At 40.5% G+C, this 26,845-nt stretch overlaps 1 protein-coding gene across 27 annotated transcripts in view; it reads right to left on the bottom strand.

Moving 5' to 3' along the window:
• EPB41L2 (erythrocyte membrane protein band 4.1 like 2) overlaps window positions 1-25,165 on the bottom strand; it is a 120,366-nt gene extending 95,201 nt beyond the window's left edge. For 11 of the 27 annotated variants that reach the window (XM_069787327.1, XM_069787333.1, XM_069787335.1 and 8 more), the window contains exons 1-3: window positions 25,069-25,153; window positions 24,055-24,182; window positions 21,029-21,110 (exon numbers count right to left, since the gene is read on the bottom strand). The gene's annotated coding sequence lies outside the window, so the exon portion shown is untranslated. Of the gene's footprint in view, window positions 1-21,028; window positions 21,111-24,054; window positions 24,183-25,068 lie in introns of those variants that run through there. The other 16 variants (XM_069787343.1, XM_069787349.1, XM_069787341.1 and 13 more) reach the window with 5 other exon arrangements.
• Between the last annotated feature and the right edge of the window lie 1,680 nt (window positions 25,166-26,845).

Below are 26,845 nucleotides of genomic sequence, written 5' to 3'. Positions count from 1 at the left end.
AATGTCCATTTAAAATGAAGGGTATTTCTGAAATTTTCAAAATAATTAAAAGAATATTTAATATAAGGAAAAAAAAAAGAAAGTGACTAGACCTGTATTGAAAGCAAGATAGATTCTCCTAATCTACTTTTCAAAATTCTAACAGACTGACAAAATGCAACTGTTTGCATTAGACTCCAAAGGACAATAAGCAAATTATTCCACAGAAATAAAATTTTCAAGGAAAACTTACTTTATCCTGGAACACATAGCACCTTACTTTGCAATGACAGACTTTTCAATATCTCTAACCTGAGGCTGCCTTTGGAATATAGTGTAAGTACATAATCGGTTCCTGTTTGAGGTCTACTGTATTGCTGAAACTGAGAAATATCTTTCTATGGTACTACATGCATTAGAAGTTACAGTGGATGCATTTGATCATTTCAGAATCCATTGTCAGGGCAACCCCAAGACTGACATCCAAGTAATATGTCAGGCACCACAAATACTAATGAGAAATTCTCTTGAAATGGTTATACTATAGAACAAGTAGAAAACTGTTTTAAAGGTGAAGATTTAGTACCTCCAGAAATATCAGGAAGAAGCAAATTTGACAAGTGAAATTTTTAGTACTAAAGTTTTCTATTGTCATGACACAACCATCTTTATTCCAGTATTAAACTAGTTATTCTGCATTGACTTTTTTTCAAGAAACTAAAGACTTTCAAACTAGTTAACATATTTATTTGATTTATAAAGTATTTGTTGAAAGAAGTCTTTTTCCAGAATACTGTTTTCTACACAGTGGATTTTCTGGTTTAGCTAGTTCATCCAACTCCAACAGCAAGCTAGAGCAGTATCATAGGTCAAGCACCACATTTCTCAAATTACCTTAGCTTTAAGTTTTGTACACATTACTGAAACACTAAAGCTTTTCAAGATTCCTTCAACCTTTTATCCTATTTCTAGCATCTCGATAAGTGAAAGAATTAAAGGGGAACATTTTAAAGAAAAGCAAAGCTATCAGAGGAGAAGCATGATATCACTTATTACAAATGCATTTTCAAAAGCAAATCACAAAGACACTTTTAAACATAGCTGATGTTTAGTTTTTCAAGATTTATCTCTTCTGTTAAAAAGCATCAGTCACGTGACTGAGTAAGGCTATTAACCATTTAGTTAATCTGAAAGTTCAGGGACAGAGCAGCACAAATTCAAGGCTTCTCAGCTGTACTGACAAGACTAACTTTCTAGCCCAATTCATTTGTGCTGCAGCAGCAGCACTAGCTCCCACTTCCATCTTTCCTCCCACAGTTTAGGAGCCCCAGTGACCTCACTGGACAGTAACTCCAGTCCCGCTGCCCTCGTTACTATGTTCCTGGTTCCTCTCTGTCCAAATTTCCAATCTTTGACAGCTTCCCAGAAATCTGCCAGTTTCAACCAAGAGAACAGAAACAGAGGTAAGGATACTGCAAGAATCAAGCTTCACTTTAGCTTGCCTCTGCCTCTCACAACAGGGAGCTCATAAATGCCAGTACAGGGTGGACCAAGGTGCAGAGGCAGAGAAGTGGGCTGCAGCACCCTGAGCCATTCAAGCAGATCTTGTGCTAAAGCAGGCAAAGCACAGAGCCTCCACCCTGAGAATCTCATCCTTTGGTTTTAGGCTGAGGTTTTGCTGCCCTTATCAGCTCCCACTCTACATATCAATTCTGTGACACAAGACAGTTAAGCAAAGCATATAACAAAGGCAATCTTGGTCTATACCTTCTCCTTTCAAAAACATTAAAACTACTACTTCGCCCCCAACATCAACTTTTGGTTAAAGAAAAGCAGCTGTTTGGCAAACATTTGTATAATCATTCCTATCAGCTCTCATAGGTGTTCACTTTAAGCATTTAGGTTCAACTTCATTTTTCAGGGGGTGAGGGTGGGTAGAAGAAGAAATCAGGCTAATACTGCTACTGAAACAAAACAAAAATAAATGAGTTTGTTTTCAGCTACAGCTAAATTCACTATGAATTATTTCAGTGGAACCTCCTGAAGTGCCTCAGGAGACATTCTTCTGTGTTCAAGCTTGCAATTACTCTACAAAGCTATAGTATAAATTCTTCATTCCCTTACAGCTGTCCCTCTGTTTACAGTTACACTTAACTGAAGTGCTGCCATCAGCTACCTGCATTTTACACAGACTCAGGCTATTCAATACTGCTTTTGATATCTGCAATACCTGCAACTTGCTAGCACTTCTCAGCCATAGGCTCACTCTTAAGTGTTTAAAACTATTCTCCACAATCTGTCAGTCATTAAGAGCTTTGCAGTTTAGTCAGAATTATGTCATAGGCACGAAGTATTTTCAATAGTAATTTAAAAGAGTTATTTTTATGTTTTATTAAAGTAAGAAGCATTGTTATGTTCATTCAGGAATACCAAACATGTCTGATTGCACTGGTAGGTAAGATAGCACCATTTTTTAAACTATGATATCCATCCAGTTAAGTCTTGCAACATCCGATACCCCCCCCCCCAAAAAAATATACAATGCTCTTTCATTCAACTTTTCATTGCAGTGCACATCAAGTGTGTCCATCCCAAGTTAAAATTTAACAAGTTGAATGAACAGCAGTTCCATACCTGGAAGAAGGATGTTAGGTACCATCTAGTAACGCTACAATTATTCATTATGATTTTGGTTTAAGATGCGTCTCCCCAGCTGATGTCTAAAATGAACTATTTCACATACCTGGTTTAGGGAGAAGCCACATAAACAGCTAACTAAAATAAACAAGGGACAGTATCTCTGTCTTCATAGGATGTGTAGAGAAAGTTGAAGCAGAAGTCTCTTATGTGGTAAAGGAAAGGGGAGATACAGGGGAAAAAAGTGTGTACAGTGACAGAAGTTTCCTAAATGAGAACTGCTGCCAAAGGAATTATAACAAGTAATCAAACCTTGCTGTTGTCTTTATAGCATAAAAACAGAGACTTAAGGTGCAAAGTCAACAATAACCCTTTTTCAGCTAATTAATACTAACTTAATGAATTAACTATATGATATAGTTAAGGCAAATTGTAATAGTAATGTATTCTTTGTCTTGCCTATGGCTACAACCTCTTGTGAAATACCAAGTTCTCAAAAATGAGATTCAGGATCCTTGACTCAAGATAGTTATCTAGAGGTAAAGATCAAGCTTTACAAGCTGTGATACTGGCTGTGGGAATCCACTTTTTCAATCTCTGTACAGAGAAATCTAGTGTTTAGAATATTTTCAGGAAGCAGCATAGACACATTAGTGATGTTATGAACTCAATTTTCAGATTTCACACTAGATAAAAAAACAACCCTCCTTTATCTTCACGACTAAGTCGCATTCAATACCTTGATTCTAGTAAGATACAAAACACTTTGCATGTGGCAGATATAATTGAAACTATGGAAGACTGCAGTAATTTCAGCAGTCCTTGTATTGGCAGCACTCCAGTGCTCCCTTGAAGAAAACAAATACATTGTTGTGTTGATCCAATTCCTTAGAATTATGGAGAGTAGCTTCCATATGCACAGTAACCAAAGTTTTTACTCTTTGTAGCTTCAGCTTTCCTTGTTGTAGACTTCAAAAGCTACATTTGAAATCAAACCACAGACAGATATGTGATAAAACTGAGCTAAGAGCACCAACAATTTGTTATTGTCAGACACTTCGCACAACCGAATATGTAGATAAGGAATTTACATGCCACAAAAATCTACCACAATGCATAGCTTATATGAAGTTAAAAAGAATGTCAGTAAATAAGTTTCTATTTTATGTCAGGACGCTATTCAAAACCTAAATACCTCCTTAGTATTTGAGAAAACTGACTGGCTTTAAAAATCTTTCTTAAAACAAACAAACAAAAAAAACCACACCCCCCCCCATTTTAACCAAAACCAGAATATGTATTTAACTGCTCCATAAAAGCAGTTTACAGTCAAACAAGTTACTCAAAATATTCCTTACACATTTGTCTCCAGTCCCCTAAAGAATTAACTTTAATGTTAAAGGGAATATCCTAGATTTTAAGACGTAAGCTTTACACATTTTAAAGCAAGTTTTAAATACAATAAAACTTGCTTGAAGACATAAGTTGAAAAGACATATGTGATTTGGTACTTTTCATATCTATTCAACAGAATGATGATAAAATGTATTTGTAGATGGAATGTTCCCATAAAATTTCAGAACTGCATTCTATTCAAATGATTTAGAAGAACAAGTTTACATAAAATACTCAAACTCTGTTAATGTAACACTTTAGCTACCTTATTAAGCCTTATTAGACTATTTATATTAACAATTTGGAGTTTCTAAAAAATCCATGCATTAAAATAGGTACTAAACTCTTCTTGAAAACCAAAGGATACTGAGCATCCAGTCTTTCCCTCAGAATCTTTCCCATACAAGTGCATCTACTCTCTTCATTTGCCTCTCTTCACACTTTAGAAGTTTTACTTCAATTAAAATATCTAAGCTATTTTAATAGCATGGTCATCACTATCACGCAAAGTCTTAAGAGAAAAGAACTGTGCTCAACTATTTTTGCCCCTGTTCTTATGCAAATGGAGAAGCCACTGTCACATCAAACGGCACAGTTATCAATACAGATCTGATCACTGACTGAGGACTGAAGTTCATGACACTATGTTTGGCACCAGATGAACTTTACAAGATTTAGCCATATATTCAAAAATTGGAAATAACTATCAACTTTGCATTTGATAAGCAAGAAAAGTCTGCATACAAAATTGCGGGAATGCCTGTGTGGGCAATGCCATTTGTAATTCTGGGGGCTGCTGCTCTCAAACAATGGTTTATAGAAGAACTTTCAGATACAATTAGATTGCAGACCATTGGTTCCATCACAACAAGCCTGGCACATCCTCAAATTTAGGCAATATTCACAGGATATTTAACTAGGATTCAGAAGGAGTTACTAACCAACATGACCATCTACTTGCCTTCTCCATCTATCTCTTAACCTCTCTTTCCCCAGTGCACTAGGGAAGGAAAAGGAGCCAAGGAGACCAAATAGCTCCATGGGGATGGGTACTTTCTCCCCTGCTGCAGGCACTGGGATTTATAATCAAAACTGTCTGGGACACAGACTGCTGCTAGTGTTGCCTGCAATGCTGGCAGGCTGTTAAAAGTTACAAAGAGAGATGTGCCAAAATATGTACTCTTGCTTGCCAAGCATATAATCCTGATGCATACTTCCTGATAGGAAAAGGATTTAATAAATATGAGACAATTTCCTTTTCCCTTTGCTGGAAACTATCTTCTTTCCCATGTGCTTAAGGTCAGAAAAGAAGAAATGGCACAGCTTTCACATTTAAAAGAAGCTCAGTTAATTCTCTCCCTGGAATACTCAGCTTCATTTGATCAAGCATATTTCATATTTTCTTAAACAACTCAGATGACAACCACCAGGACAAGTTTTGGAATTTCACACAGAGTCTCCATCTCCCATTACTCATGAAACACTTCAAAACATGTTGGAAGGTTAGATTTATCTGGTGAATATGGCCTCAGTTGTTGCCAGGCCCACTATACCGTGTGGTCTACTAGTAGGTTCTCTCCTGGTCTGAAACAGTAAAGGAATACCTGTGAAGGACTATGGGTTTTGTACTTGAGTCATGGCATGCCCTTGGTTAAAATCAGGAGGAGGGAAGTTTGCTACAAACTTTCTATTGCCAGACACTTTAATTAAGAAACAGGACACATACAGGTTGATTGATAGCTTCTGATGCTTAAAAAGGCAACAGAAAGATAGTAAGTAGAAAAGCAAAATACACAGGTCAGGGAATCAAATAAAAACCAGCATTTACAGTGCTGAGGCACTCCGTTTGCTTCATTACTATAGCATGGCGATGTTCTAGTAATTAATTTAGTATAATGCCATATGAGTGATACTAGTAAAATACTAGGCAAACCAAGGCTAGGATTTCAGAGTTGTCATTAAGGAAAAACTAAGCATAGCTAAAAGTAAATTTAAAAGATCCTGTTGAACAAATGTGAAGGAGGTATTAATAACTATGTTAAAACCCTGCATCAGAAATAATCTTAATGCATTTAAGAAAATTCTTACTTTCATAAAAAGGCTTCCAAAGAAGTAGAATCAGTTGGCATTTACATCTAACAGAGAAAAGTTGTCCACATACTGAAAGATGCCCAGCAAATGACTTAAGTGTTACTAAGGTAACAATCATGACTGTATTTTCCCTAACTTGCAACATCCTTCTGCTAGTTAACATCTTTTCCTACTTACAAAAAAGGAGGAAATAAGACCTTTTACTCATAACAGGCTGTCAGAGATTTCAGTTGCTAAATAAGATATATTCAGCTGAGTGAACTTAAAAGCTTACAGATGATACAGCAAAACAGTTGACATGGGTTTTGGAACAAAAGTCAACAACACACAGAGTGAGTTTGTGTAACAGCAAGATTTGCCTGACAGCAAAAGGCAATCTACAAATACTCAGTTTTACCAGAAGTATTAATCATTCTTGAAGCAAAAAGCAGGCAAAAGGGTAGAAGATTTCAGAGGGGAAAAAGCCTACTAAAGTAAATCAGAATTCTCAACTGAAATTTGAAACATTAACTTCTGTCTCCCAGTTGTAAGATTTCCACAACTGCTGTAAGTCTAATTACTGTGCCTCACATAGAGAGTTCAAGCCCCATCTGACATCTCCTCAAGACATACCTATACAAATAAAGATCAAAATGAAACAAAACAGAAGAAATCTCTTGCCTTTGCTTTAGAAGCTAAAGCATGTAACATCCTAGTTTTAACCATTAGTTTATAAATCACAAGCTAGGCAAACTTTTTATGTATACATATACATACATACTTCAAAGTAAATCATTCTCTGTATTGATCCTCTTTTGACTAATCCTCTCCTACCCTATTACCACCATCTGAAATACCTTATACAGGCCTGGAAGCTGGTCTTCAGCACTGAATATGAACTCTATGTTCTTATAAGGAGTGCCAAGGTAATTACTGGCCAAACGTACACAGACCATACATGATGGAGCATTACAAGACAAACTAGTAGAACCCTCTCCCATATCTAACAGATGCCTATGGATTCATAGTAGACTGTTGCCTGGCACCATGTCCCTGCTGCATATTATGGTTTCCAGGTTCATTCAGTTTTAGGCTCCCCAGTATGAGAGAGCTGAGGACATACTAGAGCAAGTCCAGCAAAGATGGTTAAAGACTTACAGCACCTGCCATATGAGGAGAGGCTGAGAAAGCTGGGATTGTTTAGTCTGGGAAGGAGAAGACCTGGAGTCAGGGGATCTTATCACAGTGTATAAATACCTGATGGCGGTAGTAAAGAAAACAGAGCCAGGCTCTACACAGTAGTACCTAGTTAAATGATGAGGCAGTGAGGACAAATCAAAATGCGGGAAATTCTACTTAAACATAAGGGGAGGGGGAAAATAATATCTTTTTTTACTCTGGGGGTCATCAAACACTGGAACAAGTTGCCCAAAGAAGTTGTGGAGTCTCCATTCTCGGAAGTATTCAAACCTGACCGGACAAGGTTCTGTGACCCTGCATTGAGCAGGAGAAGTGGTTGGACTGGGCAATATCCAGTCGTCCCTTCCAACCTCAACAATTCTGTAACTCCTGACACAAATAAAATGACTAATCATGTTCTTCAAGGGAAGCAGGAGAAAACAAAAAAAAAATAAAGTTAAGACAAGAATGCCTTTATGTTCTCCTATGACAGATGCCAAGTACTTCACAAAAATGAAACTAGAATCCATACCTCAAAGCAGCTACTAATCTAACCGAACAGAGACCAAGAGATACCAACCATCATCAGATGTGTTAGGAATATGATAACAAAGACTATTTTGAACAAGAACACTGTTTGAAACATTACAATTGTTGGCCTGACTTCCTGCAGAAATAAGACCTGTGTAATCATACTGCCTGTTCATCTGTTTGTTATCCTTCTCTAGGAATGTTTAAGTTCAATGGCCAATTTTAGCCAAATTTAGGAGTGGTCCAGAGGTCTCAATAATACTTCATTTCTACAGGACTCACAAAACCAGTCTGGCAGGAAAGAAATCCAGATTAGTTAAGAGTGTCTAGTATGAACCCAGTACAATACCCAAAAGTAACCTATTCTATTTGGCTTACTAGCCTTACAGTCAGCACTTACCAGCCAAAACACATACTTACCTTGTGATATTTGGATGGTTCTGCATCCCCCCTGTATTTAGGGGATAATGGAAGAGGTACTGACAGCACAGAAACATTTATTTGTGTGTGGTAGGTTGACCCTGGCTGGACGTCACATGCCCACCAAAGCCTTCTATCACTCCCCCCTCCTCAGCTGGACAGGGGAGAGAAAATATAACAAAAGGCTCATGGGCCGAGATAAGGACAGGAGAGATCACTCACCAATTACCGTCACGGGCAAAACAGACTCAACTTGAGGAAAACTAAATCCATTTATTACCAATCAACCAGAGTAGGGTAATGAGAAATAAAACCAAATCTCAGAACACCTTCCCTCCACCCCTCCCTTCTTCCCGGGCACAACTTCACTACCGGATTCTCTACCAACCCCCCCCCACAGTGGCACAGGGGGACGGGGAATGGGGTTTACAGTCAGTCCATCACACATTATTTCTGCCACTTCATTCTCCTCAGGGGCAGGACTCATCACACTCTTCCCCTGCTCCAGCGTGAGGTCCCTCCCACGGGAGACAGTCCTCCACGAACTTCTCCAACGTGGGTCCTTCCCACGGGCTGCAGTTCTTCACAAACTGCTCCAGTGTGGGTCCCTTCCACGGTGTGCAGTCCTTCAGGAGCACACTGCTCCAGTGTGGGTCCCCCACGGGGTCACAAGTCCTGCCAGAAAACCTGCTCTGTGGGCTCCTCTCTCCTCAGATCCGCAGGTCCTGCCAGGAGCCTGCTCCCAGTGCGGGGTACCCATGGGGTCACAGCCTGCTTTGGGAACCCACCTGCTCCGGCGTGGGGTCCTCCACGGGCTGCAGGTGGATATCTGCTCCACCGTGGACCTCCATGGGCTGCAGGGGAACAACCTGCCTCACCATGGTCTTCACCACGGGCTGCAGGGGAATCTCTGCTCTGGTGCCTGGAGCATCTCCTCCCCCTCCTTCTGCACTGACCTGGGAGTCTGCAGGATTGTTTCCCTCACATGTTCTCACTCCTCTCTCCGGCTGCCGTTTCTGTCTCCCAGCAACTCTTTTTCCTTCTTAAATATGTTATCACAGAGGAGCTACCACTATCGCTGATGGGCTCAGCCTTGGCCAGCAGTGGGTCCGTCTTAGAGCCAGCTGGTATTGGCTCTGTCGGACACAGGGGAAGCTTCCAGCAGCTTCTTACAGAAGCCACCCCTGTAATCTCCCCCGCCCCCCCCACTACCAAAAACCTTGCCACACAAAGCCAATACATTGTGACAGGAAGAAAGCTGACATTGTTATCAAGGAAAGCAAGTCAAAGTCATAGAACACTACGCTTCACGAGTTCTTCCATTAGAACTCAGTTTTAAATATTTAAGTCCTGACGCTTTCAGGTAAACCTGAAATGAATTCTGAGGATTACAAGAAGGTCAACAACATATCTGTCACCACTAGCTAAGAGAGGCTAGTATTTCAGTATTCCCATATTACTACTTCCAACTATTACTGAATATTGCATAGTGGAGCATCAGAGCATGAAGGGAGGCAAAAGGAAAAAGAATGTGAGTAGAGCAATATTTCAAATACATGAAAAACCAATTATTACCTAAAAATTCTACTGCTCATGTCCTGCTTTTACCACACTACTACTACATTCATTAGAAAGTTTTTGAAAGAAGTTAGCAGAAGCAAATCCAGCAACATAAGCCAATTTCAGCTGATATTAGAGAGATGGAATCTCTAGATTCAGTTTATTCAGCTTGCAGGACTCTCATCATGAGTTCTGCACTCTGGGTTTCTTCCCTCCCCATCCACCATCATTACACTCAGAATGCAAACTAATTTGCAAACCCAAAGGATCTGCACTCAGAAACACGTGGACAATTAGCTGATTATAAAAGCACAGAGAGCTGCAAAGCTCTGCCTCCTGCAGGTACTTGAACTGATAATGCAGAGAGAATGTAGATTTAAAAAAAAAAAAAAAATAAATCTGTCTCCTGAATTGCTAGTTTGATAATTTTGGTCAAATATTCACCATGGCTTTGCAAGTATTCAAACTGAGTTAGTTCACACTGATTATCAATGTACCTCAACTGTTGCAGCTGACAAATCTGAGAAAACAAAGCTTTAGACAGTCATCCTGGAATTTCGGCAGCAGCAATTCCTCAGACTACAGTTAACTCATGGAATCATTTCTGTACCCCTGTCACAAGTGCACAGAATTTGTTGCAGTTTACTTTATCGAGCACAGTCACCTCTTAGACTGGAAGCAGAGAGCACAACCACTGCATATGGAAACAGAAGTGTCATCTCCTGAATCAAAAGGTTACCTTTACTCACAGCTGGGTAGTCCATCTATTTCTGATCTAAGCACTAATGGACAGTTTCAAAGCTGTAATGATAGTTTAGACACAGACACATCTTCACATATAGACAATATATAAAGCACTTTGGTCCCACCCAGGGAACTGAGTATACTAACTTCCATATATTTTTTCTTTTGAAGAATATACCAAGTTCAGTAGGGTATGTTAGAGGTACCTACCATAAAATACATCAGGGAAGTTTATTTGCAGCCTGTGTAGAGCTTAAGCTGCTTAATTAAGTTTCTTAACTTGGAAGAAGAGAAAACAAAAGTATAAATCAAGTTACAATACTCTTAAGACTCTATGGGGAAGAGAAAAAAGTGAAGGGTCTTAGGCATCTTATTACAAGAACTCAGCAGATCCAATTTAGAACTCTCATAATGGCATCTCAACCTTTTCTGAAAGGTCAGGAGATACCTCATATTTAATAACACTCTAGTCTCTTAATGCTTATGTAAGCTACAGAACTACATAGATACAATAGTCATAAGACCACCAAAAATAAAATCATTAGAAAACATTAAGAAATCTCTTAATGCATTCGTCTTTGCATTTTGGGGGTAAAAGCATCATACTTTTCACTACAATAAATCCCTCCCAAAAAGGTACCTTCTGCCTGCCTATCAACTGCTATATGTCAACACCCTCTCTTGTGCAAACTGCTGGTAGTGTTTTTAGAAAGTCACTATAACCATTTTGATGCAAGAACTTTTTTAACTGAGAAGTCACACAGTTTAAAAATATATTATTGTAGGAAGTGACAGTCTATCATAATCAGAAGAGATTGGTTCTGCTAATTAACACTCCTGTGTTTCTTATACTTTCTTTAGTCAACAGCAACAACAGTGAGTGAAGATGTTTTAGAAATATTTTAGCTTTACAGACAGAGTTAAATGTTTAAGTCAAAATTCCCTACATAAGAGGAAACAAAACCATCCACAGGAAACAAAGCAGCATCTTACTGATCATACATTGCTATGTGGACTCAAAAATCTCGTGAGCACAAAACCACAATAATGCAGAGTCATTGCACTACATCAGACTGCAAGTCTCTTCTCACTTTTTCTGCTTCATGCTATTTAAGAACTAGCTGCTAGTCAGACCTCTGAATATCACCATTTGCACTATGATGTTAGACAAACAGCCACAAGTCCTACTAGCTCTAAGAAGAAAAAGACTAGCATGAGGTAGAATAAATACAGCTTATCCTAACAGGGTACAAAAGGCTGCAGAACAAAAAACATAGGTGACTTGTGAACAAAATCCCACCAAAAAAAAAAAAAAAAAAAAACCAGAAAAAAAAAAATCACGCAACTTGAGATTCCTGCTTTTCTCTCACTTCTCACCCCAAGTTATGCCCTCTTCAGCACAGCAATCAGGAATGGAAAGCTAGTGGAAGTCAAAGCCCAGGAGTTTGCACATATGCACTCCACGTGCACTAATGACTTTTCTCTTTCTATCACATCTCCCTGTGCAGCAGCCAGCCAAGAATTTAAAGAAGAGTTTGATCTTTCTGCTCAAAACTTCTACACTAAAATTTGCAAATATGTTTTGAAGAATAGCAGCAAAACAACAAAGCATACAAATTGTTCAAAAAAGTAACTACAACCAAGTCAGTGGTTCAAGCTGGAAAACTGAATATAGTACACATGCTCTCATGGCTGAAAAGCACTGAATTGCTGGCAAAACTCTTGCAGAATATTTTATACCTGTGCAGAATTACCAGCCCTTCAGGGTATCAGCATCAAAGACAGTTTTGTCATGTGAAAGACTGCATACTCTTGAAAAGTAAGTGTAGCCTATGGCAGTGCTTTTCAAGCATAGAGACAGGTCAGTAAATTGAACAGTTTTTCACACAAAGGAAGGTACACCTCAAAAGATAACAAGGCATCTTCCTTAGTCTAGCAGGGTCAAAGGAGCAACAACTGTTTTCAGAACGAAAGGTTAGAAGTGCTGCATGGGAGCATATTCAGCTTAGTTTGATTTTGCAGTAGAAAAAGAGCCTTTATATTGTAATCATGTTGATGTAAGGTCTATATTAGATTACCTCATTTGCAGCAATGGTTATGTTGCCTATTTTTAAACAAAGAATTCTGAAGTGGCTGCTTCAATTTCAGCTAAAGCCCAGAATGTGATCACCTTCATATTAAAGCAACAAGAAGCCTTCCATATTAAAGTAGTGTAGCATTTAAAAATCCCAGCTGTGTATCAGGTAACATTTTACTGCTCACAGCAGAGACAAAAAGTTTTGCATACCTTTGCAGCATATCACCATCAGACCCCTCTCAACTCATTACAAATGTTTCTTTAGGAATGATTAGCAGAGCAAAGGCTGTCTTCAATTCTTCAGTAGTACGGGACTTCGTAAACAACAGTAATGTTTACTTTAGAGTTAATTCAAGGGGGAAACAAAAAAAAAAAGAAAAGAGAACAGAAGAAAATGAAGTGGGGAGGAGAAGGTTACAAAGGGCTTGAAGCTGAAAGGATGAAGGGGAGAGAAAACACCGGGAACCATGCCTTTAAGAGGATAAACCGAAATAGAGGGAAAAGAAATCATACTCAAAATAGTACATCTACTACTGCAAATGGAAGCCCAACAGCAGTTGCTTAACGCAACCTCCATACAGACTACAGATACTCAGACTCCTACTTTAAAGGCATCTCTGTAACTACCTTCTTGTTTTAAAGGTCTCATGACAGGAGCAATAGTTCAAGAGTACTGTCCTTGAATGATGCATGGACACAGAGTTGCCCACTGATATCGCTACTTTAATAAGCTCAAATTTAGTATTGAAGAAAAAAATTACAATCCAGTTAGTGGCCAAATTTGCTGTTCAAATGTTTGCACATACAAGATACATACGATCAAAGGTACAAAAGTCACACTCTCCTCTCTCTAAGCTCACCAAACCAGACAAAGAAATAATGAATCATAGTCAGAAATGTCTCAAGTGTGTCAAGCTCCAATTTACTCCTACACAGTGGTACATTTTCCCTCCATGCCATCATAGTTCACATACCATTACAGACTAAAAATGCTCTACAAAAATATGTTTAAAGAAAACAAATTTCTGTAATTTTACTTTATGCTACTGAAAAGTAGAAATAATTATAATATTAAGTTTGCAAAAATCTGATGGCAAAACATGGTTTGTCTTCCATTAAAAAAGATAAATGCTAATACCCTAAAAATAGCAAACAAACTATCAGAAAAATGGTACAGGTGGAATTCCCATTACAGCAGAATCTTGCTGTTCTAATAACAATACTTAAAACTCATGAAGCTTTGTTCTGACATATGTCAAAGTTGCTATTTTATGATTTTGTTTCTCTTTCATTTTATAAAAGAAGTATACACTGCACAGCCTTCCAATTTTGTTTCTGTATAGAAATCAAACATTGTTCTGTCATGTGAGAAAGTTACTCAAGCCTCTACAATACTAAGAAACTTCAAGAAGAGAATTTCCACACAATTATTCAAATATCAGTTACATTCTTGAACTATCAAAGAATAATACTATACCTGAACACATCTGGGAAAAAAAGACTTAATTGCACAAAATGTGACATTTTTGCATTTGTGTAACAAAACTACACCAATCTGAGAGTCATATTTGCCATGAACCACCATTGCAATGCTAAGTATTTAGGAGCCCTCTTCCTCAAATCAGGATGCGGTATTTTCAAGAATTAGTGTCATCTGACAGCAGACCAATGCCATCACAACACAACGCTGTCCCATGATTCCCCCCACACACACAGCAGCAACAGACTTAAAGGTAATCGACTGGCTCCAACATGTTGGTGGGAGGCAGAACCTGAAGCTAGCCAGCAGAAGCTGCTCTTCTCTAAGAGAAATTAAAAACTCCATACCCATGAAAACAAACAAACAAAAAAAAACCCCAAACAACACTTTGTTTCCCCCAAAAAGCGGGATTGTCTTTGTTCCATTTGATACTAAAAAAATGAGGGTGAGGGAAGAACAAGCAAAATTTAACAAGCTGCAGAAACCATGGGCAACACATAAGTACTACCTAACACAAGTGTAATTCAAAAGGGTTGATAAAGCAGGATATCCTTCTAAAAGAAGCTCTATATGCCTGCTGCACCACTAAGTTTCAACTCAACTAATTACATATTAAAAATCACCTATCTTTACTAAAATTAAATAAAAAAGTTTTTCCACTAAAAAGTTACCTTAAAAGGAGAGAAAACTGCAAAATTTAATTAAAAATAGATTCAAATTTAAGAGAGAACAGCATCCAGTAACAAACAGAAGGTAGACCAAAAGAAAATACCACTCAGGCAAAATACAATGGATTCCTAAAAAAAAGACATATGTCTTTACTAAGGTTAGAAGCAACCAACAAATCCCATAAAGACATCGATGTATTTTATAATACTGTCTCGCACCAGCTCCTGATGCTTAAAACTTAAAGCATTTTCCCTATTACAAGAACAAGGATAACTTCTTCATATACTATGTAATACAAATTCTAATACGCAAAATCCAAGTACTTCCGTCCTGCTTTGATTTTTATCATTGCTGAAAATACAGCAATTTCAGCTCTATAGTGGTAGTTGGATCAAAAGCACAGTGCAATATTGGAGGAGTATGGTCATAGCAAAGAATTCACCTCCAACATAAACATGTGAAGTAAACAACAACAAAAAAAACCAAACCCCCAAACTTTATAAAATTTCCTGTATCTTCTATAAGAACTTTATCAACACCATTTTCACATCAACAAGCCTACCTTTAAGTTCTTAAATAAAAGTATTAGTTAACCATCTCTCCTAATGGTGACCCATGAAATAGACAATACGGAAGACTTATAATAGCTTAATCAACTTGTTTTTGTTAGGTCCTCGTTCACTCTGAACTGTGGGAAAGTTGTTTGCCCCACACCTAAATGACAAATTTTTCCTCTACAATTTTTCTGAGTTTTCACCAAAAACTTCCCAACACCTCAAAATTTAAAAGCATTTGTCAAGAACAATGTCTCCTAGAAACCTATAGCCAGGAACAGCACTAACCATCACTTAACTCTACTGTCCTAGCCTATCCATAGCCCTGGAGGAAGCTAGTTTTGGTTTTGTTTGTTGGGTTGTTTGGGGTTTTTTCAAGCAACAAGTAAAGTTACATTGAATAGGATCTCTGAGAACCCGAGCTTTTATTTTCCTTTAATTTGAGTTGCTACCTACATGATCAGTTGACTAAGACACACCTATGGACACACTGCCTGAGTTATCTGAAACAAAGCTTCGGGAAGGAAGGAAAAAAGAAAACGCCACCAAAACCACCAAAAAGAATCAGCCAGAGGAAAACTGCATTCTTCCAAAATAAATGTCTATGCTTTCACCTTCTTGACATAACCAAAGGTCTGAAAACATTCACAGAATATAAAATCATGTTGTGTCTTGTACAGTTAATTTAACTGCTTATATAATGCTCCTTCTAGCCAGCATCATATACTGTTGTTAACCTTAGGAACAATACAACATAAAAGCCCACTTAGTTTTCAAATTCTAACACTTGAAGAAAAGTTTCTTCCATGTCACTACTTAGAGTCTTAAAATATTTAACCAAAAAAGTTAAAGAAAAACTGACTTGTTTTTAAGCTCACCCTTATAAGCTTTTGAACAGAAAGGATCCATGGATTTTTAGTGAATATCCTTTGCAAAGCAAGCAAAGATCATTCAGCAGTACAAGAAAGCAGCAGGTTGATTTTAACTTCAATAAGCTTGACATCTAAACTGCAACATACTAGCTTTTTTGGTTTGGTTTTTAAAAGGAGAAAACAAACAAACAAAAAAACCCACTTCACCAGGCAAATTAATCTTCCTACATCATTTAACAGTTTATGAATACAAGATGTTTCAAGCCAGAAAATCAGGGCTCATGACAGTGACTAAACAGTTCAGCCAATAAAAATTGCTTTCATCTGGTCCCACTCCAAAGTTTTAATGCTGCTATGTATGGCATACATCTTGCCCTTTATCCAAGGCATATGATATACCCTAAAACAGCACCAACGGCTGGGGAATTTTATGGTAAACCAATCATCTTCACAGTAGGTATAGCCTTGGAATGCAAGTTAAGAGACTAAAAAAAAAAAATTATTAAAAAAATCAGAGAAAACTGAACAAAAGGTCTGAAAAATGAAAGAAGCTGCATTTTTATAAAAGCAAAAAATGGCTGAAGTGAATCTGCTCCCAGCATATCGAGAGCATGTTTTGTGTTTTTCATATTGTCTTTTAGAAGTCCATTTGCAGGCAGTAAATAAAACACTTAATTCTTAGCCCAGTACTTCAAAAGTCTCATGATTCCTCAAGACACAGAGTTAAATTATTTAGACTTTTGAACAAGTCAGCACAGTAAAATATACTTCAGCTAATGTATGGGTAATTTTATAAGGCTTCGTTATGCTTTCTGAGATACAAGAAACATACATAATACGTAATGGAGACAAGAAGTAATGCAGCTTCTAGCATCAACCTTTCATATCAGAGCTAAAATTGCACAAACTTTTCCTCCAGCAAGAACTATCTCACATTTAATACCTAGTTTCTGGTTAAGACTGCAAATATTCCGTCAGGATTATTGAGCTTGTAATGGTCTAAGGAGGAAAGTAAAATGTAGGGTTATGCATCTTTTACTAAATTTGCTAAAACAAGTGTGCATGGGTATGTATGGGGGGGCAGCAGTAAAGGAAGTTTCTGTCTTCAGCCCCCTCAGGTCTTCAAAAAGCAGAAATATCCAGTTAAATTTCTTATATATGGTTTCCTAAAACTTGATTATTTGAATATATCACACTAGTACTCTCCCCAAGTCAGAACATCGTCGTTCACTACTGTGTTCTTTGGTTTTAGATGAGTTTTTTAAACTCACAGCTCTCTGTCAATACAAGTCATTTTACAGAGCATTTCTATGGAGAAGGCACCTTTCCTCTAAGCATTTTCTCACCTACAAACACAGGATTGAAGTATTCCCAAATTCACTTATATAGTTTCATTTCTGCTACAGTAAAAGAACAATGCTGGTAATAGTGTAAACTTTTTCTTCCCCCAATACCTCAAATATTTGGTGTCTACTGTGTCATTATTCTCTTCTGCAGTTATCCCATGGAACTTAAATAGCATCCTTACTTTCTGAAATGACACTGGGACTAAATTCAACTGTGGAAAAAAAAAAAAGTACTGTTTTAATATGCTATGTGTTTTACCTTTTCTACTGAATGGAATTAAGAGATAAAGACTGAGAATATGGATTTCAGTCTTCAGAAATGTGTCTTACCCTTCTGAAATGAAAATATTTCAGTGTATTCGGAAAAAGTTACAATGGTCTCGTGTTGTAAGCAAATATTGTACTCAAGGGCCAGCAAGGAAGGAAAAATAAATAAATCTGCAAGTGCACAGATGTCATTAAACATTAACTGCTTTCTACAAGACACATCCTCAAGCACACAAAGAGTAGATAAAGCACACTGTGAAAGTGAGCCCAAGAATCCAACAGCTTAAGTTAATTAACGTGAAATAATTAGAGGTCCAAAACAGGTTTAATACTAAAATCGCTTGCAATTGGGACTTGTAAAGAAGGAGTAGTAGCATTGATATGTAGCAATCCCAGGCTTGATCTGAGCAGCCGCCTCTGGCCATTATGTAGCTAACCTCTTGCCAAAGATTACTGCAATACAAAAGTGTTGCCTACAGAGGGGACAAAGCAGCCTTAAGACCAAACATGGACTTCAGTATGAAGGTTACACTACGACATTCTTTGGGTTTTGATTGTGGGTTCTCCTCCACCCTTTTCCTCCAGACATTAGATTTGCTTCAGATTCATGGTCCAATATTGCAATATCCTACCAGAAGTATCCAAAAAGCCATACAAGAAAAAAGGATCAGGTCCTCTAAGAAAAGATTAATGATACACAGGCTTACTCTTTTGCCACATTTCTTTAATTGATTGATGATGGAACAACAGCAGTTACAGCATTATTTAAGTACAGCATTTAAGTACAACTTCAAAATGAGGAAGCCAAACAAGGCATAAACCAGCTTCTTTCAACCAAGGAAGCAGCAAATTATAGACACTATTTGTAAATGAACTAAGTACAAAACACCATATTTGGAAATTGAACAAGAACTTTCAGATTCAAAATTGAAATAGTCAAACTGAAAGAAGTTTGCAGGGCATACTCAGTATATTCTGAAACATTTTATTAATGAATCCTTGCTTTTGTGAGTAACTGGAAGCAATAAAAATGTTTCCACAAATGTGAAACCCAAGTGTGTATTTTTATCATCAGATTTTAATTTTGGTTTGATTTTCAGAAGTAGGATACATGCTGAGTCTATCAGAATTTAAAGGTCTGCCTATTACCAATTCAAAAACTTGCAATAAGAATATAGATTTTAAATCCCATATACGGGATAACTGAGCATTTCAAATTAGAAAAAGCTGTTCTAATTTTCCATTGTGGTAAGAGATCACATCATGCAGTTTAAATAGATACTGAAGAACGTTATTAAAAATACAAAAACTATGTTCTTAAAATGTTGTAGTCAAATTCTTATCCAGGCCACTAAAAAGAATACCACAGTTATAGTCTATACTTCTCAAGCCACAGTAATGGGATAGCAGTAATTTACAGTAAAATCTGGTGTTACATTTAGCTGTACAACACTACTAATTACAGAGCAATTTCAACAATAAATATTTGGTTAAACTCTGCTTTGTCATCAGTGCAAGCAATTTAAGATGAAACTGATCTTTCAGAGAGTCCACACTTCTTTTTTAGAGTCTATTTTTATTTTCTGGTAACTGAACATCTTTTCCTACAGAACATTTCTCCAGAACTACTGCTCTGCAAACAGAAAACCGCACAGACAATGTTAGAAGCAAAAGGGAAGATTCAAACCTAGAGCACCAGGACACTATATAGTTCCCTTTAAACTGTCCTTAGCTAACCCTATTTTAATACTCAGTGCCAAAGTCTTCTAACAATGACCTTACAGAGCACACAGGCTGTATCACTTAGTAGCAGCAAGGCAAGTTAAAAGAGAAAATCCAGGGAGGAGAAACCAAGACACAGACAAATATGAGCACCATGGTAGATATAATATCAAGTAAAACACTCAGTTAACCTCCTAGACACCAACAAAGAAGTCTCCAGTTTTAAAGAGAGGATCCTCCTGCAATGCTCCTTCACAACAAGGTCTCTGAAGAGCCAAGCTACTATCAGTAAAAGCACTACATAGATGAATGGCAATGGTACCTTATGCCACCAGGAAAAACCCAAACAAACAAACAAAACCCCAAACAAACAAAAAACCACAACAAAACACTACTACCTGCTTCAGAGCCAGCCAATCAGTATTTATAAAAGAGGCCAACTTAACAGAAGTCCAGCCTTCAGAGCATCTCATACTTGAGTCCAGTCATGAAACATCATGCCACCATCAAAGAAAGTTGTGATGTGCAGAGCAAAGGGTAGACATCTGAAATTCTCATTTATGAGATGTCATAAACATTACCTATAATTGAGTCCTCTACTTTCATAAGAATGAGAAAAGACCCAGCCCTAGCTTTTCTCCAGAACTAGGAAAAAACCCAGGGTACAGGAGTGTAGAAGGCAAGAAGGTAAAGAGAATTACTTGAGAAGGGAAACTGGACTTGTGTTTTGTTTTGTTGGGGTTTGAAGTTTACATATCAAGTCCATAGATTTCTTCTGATTGTTTCTACTTTCAAGGTAGTATGTCAGATGTAAGGAACTACATGAATATAAAATGGAGAAACCAAGCCACGAGATGTAAACTGAAATTAGAGAATGCTGTTCAGCATTATTGTCAGCAATGCCTATACATTTTGCTGGGCAGGTAGCAGCACTTATAGAGTTGCTATAACACAGTGTTTGCACAGTGCCACTAAAACATCAGACACTACTGCAACGGAAGCAAACATTCCCCCCCCCCCCCCCCCCCAAGTCTGTTAAAATAAACAAGCATGTATTCTTGCTGAGCTGTCCCACCTGCATTACATGCAGGTCTATAATCTCATACCATACACAGAACATACTTTTCTCATTTCACTAGCCAAACAGAATGGCTATTTTTTGATTAGCCAGTAGTAATTCATCAATATTCTGTTGATATGGCCTTCACGTAAGACTGCAAATCTTTACAAAGTACTCAAAGACAAGGTGAAGTCTATGGAGGAAATAAGTCACTAGTAAAATTACCACAGAAGAGTTTATATCACAAACTTTTTAATTAAGAATTTAAGACTTGCTAAAAGTAAAGATTTTTACTGTTCCATTAATACATTCTTCCCTGTATAAGATCACAAAACTGACAACTTAAACCATGTAAATTTCTCACATCAACAGCAAAAGTATTTGAGAAGTTGAAACAGAACACAGAACTTTACCTATTAATTCCAACAATGAATTTTCTGATATTAAAAAAAAAACCACAAGTTACCTCTAACTCCAATACAAGCCTTGAAGATTAGTAGAATACAATCAACTATGACAACTGGATAACAGCACGATATCTTCTTTACCTATAAGAGAAAGTTAAATTTGGAGTCAAATTACACCAAAAATCATCCCACCAACCAAGTGAATTAGAAAACCAGGTAAGTGAAATTGAACTGTTCTTAAATGAGAAATATATTTTTAAAATGTGAACACCCTTCCAAACAGGAAAAGAAAAATACACAATCATTTAACCTGCACTTTGATTTTATCTCAAAAAAAAAAAAAAAAGGAAGTGTGGCAGTTTATTATAAATCTAACACTCTTAAAGTCAAGAGGAGTCTTTTCTTTTAATTTAGAAGGCCAGAAACAACCCCTTACAATGCAGTTTGACTTTTGTATAACCCAGGTTATAACAATTACACACTCCCACATCCCCTTTCCTTGCTCCCATTCCCCTTCTTGTGTCCAACCATTGTGTGAGTATACAATGAAGAGTTTTCCAACACTGCTTTTCTTGGGTTCATTTTGTCTGCAACGAGGAATAAAGCCTACCTTCCCTCTTCTTGCTCCCCCCCAACTTAATATCAGTTTCAGAATGAAACCGCCATTTGAATTAGTACATCTTTCTCAGGAAAGCATTCAATCTTGCTTTAAAAATAGCTAACGGCAAATACACTATACACTACAACCTCTGGTAAAAATCATTTTTACCCTACTGAAATTTACACATTGTAAGCTAAAATGTAGAAAACTTTGGCTCTTTCAATAATTAGAGTAATGCTGTATACTACAGACATAATTATTAGAAATGTAAGCCATTTAGATTCTTTTCCTGCCACTGAATCCCTTCTTATCCACTATTATCTGCTCTCGTCCACATTACAAGTACATCTATCACCATTTTATGTTGTTCCCTCCCTTTTTAATCCTTAAATAGCTCAATCTTTTGTACTGAAACATGCTTCCCAGTTCTTGTAACTTTTTAAATTCTTTCAGGTTATTACTATCAATTTTCTAAAGTTTAACGCCAAAAGCAAATGCAGAAGTCAAAACGGAATCCCGTAAGCACCAACTAAAGAAAGATTTTATTACCTTGTCATATATGTTGTTTATATACCTAGTCTCATTTTTTGAACAATAACTTAGAGAACTTATGTTCAAATTATTATTAATCACAACCCACAATACTTCCTTTAAATGTCTTTACTTCCCAGAACACTTTTCCATTCTCCACTTACAACCCACTTTCTTCACCCTGAAATGTATGACTCAGGAGCTGGCCACATAAAAAATGCATATTTTGCCTATATGCACACTCGCTAAATGATTCAGATCATACTGAATACAATAAGTAATACAATTATTCTTCAGGTTACCCTCTCTAAATGAGAGCTATTTAGTGTTGTTACTGAAACCCCATTAACAGACATCAACAAGTCAGACTGGCTTCAGAGAGCTGCCTTTGTTTGCTCCTACTTTTTAAGTTATATCAAAAAGCAGTAATAAAATCAGAAACCTAGTATGAATTGACTGCAATCGTTGGAGGCTTATCAAATCAGAAGAGGAACAAAAGGTATATTTCCAGAGGAATGAATCCTGGAAGTCCATTCCACATGGCCCTGGCTGTTAAGAAGTTTGAACTCTCCCTCTACTCCAATTTCAACATGTGTGCACACAGAATATGCATATTTCTGAAAGTCTTGTCTAGACCACTCTAAATGACATTGCTACAATGGAAGATCATCTGCCACGGGTACAAATTGTTGATATAAACGTGGAGAACCATAACCTATGGAAACGTGGAAAGGAAGGTCATATACGAAGCCCAAAGGGAAACAAACTCAGCAGACCGCTGCAATTTAAGCAAGAGAAAGCAGCTCAACTTCCTACCATGGAGGTTAACACCAGATAGAAAACACCATGGCAAGCAGAAATGGAAACCTGTTGGAAGGGAGGAGAGTAGCAGCTGAAGCAGTACGCTGGGGCTGAATACCCTTTCAGGGCCGCTGCTGCATAACCCAGGATGCCATGAAACTGGTTCTGAACTGGGTCTGTTCTATAACCGATTGGTTCTGCAGCTTAGGGATCAAATTTATCTGCTGTTTGAAACTTAAAAACATCACGCCAAAGGATGCTGCTTTATTTTTTAGATAGTTCCTGTATAAAAAGTAGTTTGCCATTTCAAACTCTCTAGGTCTGGAAATATGCAAGTTTATGAGAATTTGCTGAAGACTAAGTTTTGCAGAACTATGTGCTTGCTGCATTTCACTAACACTCCAGAAGCATCCATGCTAGCAGACAGGAAAATGAGGCAGTAAAGCTAAGCAAAGCACTCTATGTCAATGAAAAAGCTATAATCACATGGTTTTAATTAAAAATGGATCTTAGACAGCTTTACAATCAGAAAAAACATCCTAATTGAACAGTTTGCTAGTCATTATCGGTATCAAAGCACCTTAACCTAAGTTTACTCCCTAGTTGGCTATTACTTGTTCCTTGGCAGTGATTTATTTCAGAAGCTCTTTCTGGAAATCATAATCATTCAGATGACAAACCCTCAAACCAACTCCCTTCATGTCAATCAGCAATCATTCATAGAGTAACCTCCTCTAAGTCCATTCTAGCCATACACATGCACGCACAATACTATTAACATCAAAAGGGATTAACTTCAACTCAGTGGGCTCTTCACCTGTGGAAAAATACTGCACTAAAAACATTACCAGAGTGTTAATAGCTCTTTTGAGAGTATTCAGACTTCACAGTACTGTAATCAAAGCCTTGCAAAAGAACAATAATAGGAAAAGAACTCTGGACTTAAATTTATAAATAATATCTCAATTTTTTTAAAGAGCTCTGTGCAGAATAGTTACACAGAGGCTGGGTCATCACATCTTGAAAGGCAGACTACTTTGTTTTAAAATAGCAGATAAAGAACATACAATAGGATTCTACACTGATGTTCATTCTAACCCTGAGGAGAAAGGAAGTTAGGCACGTACAGCCTTCCTCAATTTCATCCCCTACCTAATTATTGACAAACAGCTTCAGCGCCCGGTCCTGTTTAGCTCATTTTGCTGCAGCTGCTCACAGCTGAAAGAAAGAAACAGCCCAACATGCAAACAGATGAAGTTATCGGAACTGGGAGTGGCACTCTAGGAGGAAAAAAAGAAGAAAAAAAATTAAAAATCTCCTCTCCTCGCGCAGTATTCGTACGGCGGGCGCGGGAGAGTAACCGACAGGGATGAGGACAGACTTTCGGGGAAAACCGCCCCTCTCTCTTCTTGCCTCACACCAGGAGGCGGGAGACCCAAAAGCGCAGCAGACCGCCGCGGCAGCACCCCCAGCCCCGGCCGGGCCGCCCAGACGTGCCGCCCGCCGCCGGGGCGGGCTGGCGGACGGCCGGAGGCCGCGGGCAGTGCCGGCGGCGGCAGCCCCCCGTGGGAGATTTGAAACCGAGCGGTGAGGAGCGGCTCCGCACGCTGCGGCCAGCGCCCAGACCGCCGGGGAAAGGAGGGAGGGAGGGAGGAAGGGAGCGAGGGAGAAGCCGGCCCCGCTCAGAGACTCCTGCCCGCCCGAGGAGCTGGGAAGAGGCCCCACCGCGCGGAGGGGCTGCGGCAGGCAGGGGGATCTCCCCCGCCGCGGCCGCCCCACCGGACACGCTTCCTCGGAGCCGCTGCCGCCCCCTGCCGTCCCCGCTCCTCCCACGGCCGGCCCCGGCTCTGACAGCCCCCGACCGACCGGCCGGCCGGCCTCCCGCCCGCCCAGCAGCCGCTCGACGCCGGGAGGGAGGGAAGGGGCAGCTCTGCCCGGAGGACGAGCGCCCGGCCCGGCCCGGCCCCGCCCGCGGCGGACGGAGCGGAGGAAAACGCCGGCGGAGCCGGGGCAAACCGGCCTCTAGGCGCAGGGCGGCCGCCCGCCCCCCTCCCCGCAGCGCGGCGGCTGCCCTCCTCCCCACCGCCCCCCATCGCCGGCGGGAGGCCGCGCTCCGGGCCGCGCTCCCCCCGGGACTCGCTCTCCCCCTCCCGCTCCCGCCGGTACCTGCCGCCCAAACGGCCGCCGCTCGCGCTCACATACGAAATCGAAATTCCCCAACCGCAGCCGTCAGCCCAGCCCGGGAGAAACCCCCGCCGGCCCCGCCCCCCGGCCAATCCGCGCCCCGCCCGCCCCCGCGCCCCGCCCCCGCGCCCCGCCCCGCCCCTCCTCAGCCGAGCCCCCCGCCGCCTGCCCGCCGCCTGCCCGCCCCGCCCCGCCGCCATTGGCTGCGGCGGCCGTCAATCGCCAGAGCGGGAGCTTCGCCCCCGCCCCCCCTTCCTGGGCCACCTCTAACGGCCGCTGCCCCTCACGACTGCCGAGGGTCTGGCCAGGCCCGGCCGGCAGCTGTAGCCGAGTGTCGGGGTGGGCTTCGGGACCGCTGCTGCAGCGTGGACACCAGCATCGGAAGGACGGCAGCCTCGGAGCGCGGCTGGCGGGCAAGGGCCCTGGGCGAGCGGCGCGGCGCACCGCAGGCGCCGCCTCGCCCCTCGCCGGGCGCGGCGCCGGCCGCGCGGGTGTGAGGTGCCGCTGTCCCGCAGCGCCTGTCGCAGCGGTGTTTCCGCGCAGGCTCGCGGTCCGCCGCTGTCAGGCGGAGTGAGCTCTTACCAGGCTGCGAAGGAGGGCGGCGGCACCGCGGGCTGTGCGGGCGGGGAGCGCGGCGGCAGCCGGAGGGACGCGGTTGCCCCTCTCGGCCCAGCGCTCCTCAGAGCCCCGCGTAGGTGCTGCCTCCGGCCGGGCCCCCCGCGCGGGAAAGGGATTCACGCACAGCGGAGGGAGCTCAGGGGGGTCCCCGGGCTGGAGCACCCCTCCCGTGCGGGGCGGCTGAGGGACGAGGCCGGCTCAGCCTGGGGAAGAGATGGCGATGGGGGGCTGACAGCGGCCCCCCCGCACTCCCGCCAGGGGAGGTGGCTGAGAAGACGCAGCCAGGCTCTTCGCCGCGCTGCGGGGCGACGGGCCCGAGCTGGAATGAGAGCTTCGGGCTGGGTGTAGGGAGAAGCTTTTTCACGCCGAGGACAGCCGGGCGGTGGAAGGGTTTCCTTGGAGGTCTCCCGCACCCGAGTGGACGCAGCCCTGAGCAACCTGGTCTGACCGCGCAGCTGGCCCTGCTGTGAGCAGGAGGTTGGGCTGGAGACCTCCTTACAACGTGAATTTTCTAATGATCTACGGCCTTGGGAGGGGGTTGTCCTCCCCTTAGCTAAAGATCTTTCAGATGCCTTTGTGGATGCTGACTGCTGAAAGGCCTGTATGTGAAAGACCTGATGGAGTGCAAGGGCAGCTGCTGCACTGTACAGGCTGCAGGCCCCAGGAGTGCTGTGGACAGTCTGCCCTTGGCACCTTCCCCACCTAAGGGCAAGTCTCTTACCCTAGCCCTTTGGGCTCTCCTTTAAACCATGTATTAGCCTTTTCATTCTCCTTATAATTTTTCTTCCAGCGTATGAAAGGTGTGTCAAATCTTGGACCAAGAGGTGATGGTCTAGCCTGCAATTTGTGCATGTATGTACAAGAAGAAAAGAAAGAGCTGGGGGAGAAATGTAGTACTAACAGGTGTAAAAAAACAATAAAACAACTGTCTGGTTAAGAAGGCAAGGCCTCTTTTAGCTTTGATCTTTTTCTTTTCTCATTAAGAAAATTATTTACATTACATGCAGTCATACTGAAATTGCAAAATCCAGCACACAGTATACATTGCCTGCACAACTTCAGTTCATCCCTTTTATGCATTACAACCTGAAGTTAACTACAGAGTTCCCACCTCACCCTCATAGGCATGCCGAGCCATGCC

The sequence above is a fragment of the Haliaeetus albicilla genome, chromosome 7, assembly GCF_947461875.1.
Source record: "Haliaeetus albicilla chromosome 7, bHalAlb1.1, whole genome shotgun sequence".
Taxonomy (NCBI): Eukaryota; Metazoa; Chordata; class Aves; order Accipitriformes; family Accipitridae; genus Haliaeetus; species Haliaeetus albicilla.
Note: the sequence above shows the minus strand (reverse complement) of the source record. Positions and strands in the feature narration are given on the sequence as shown.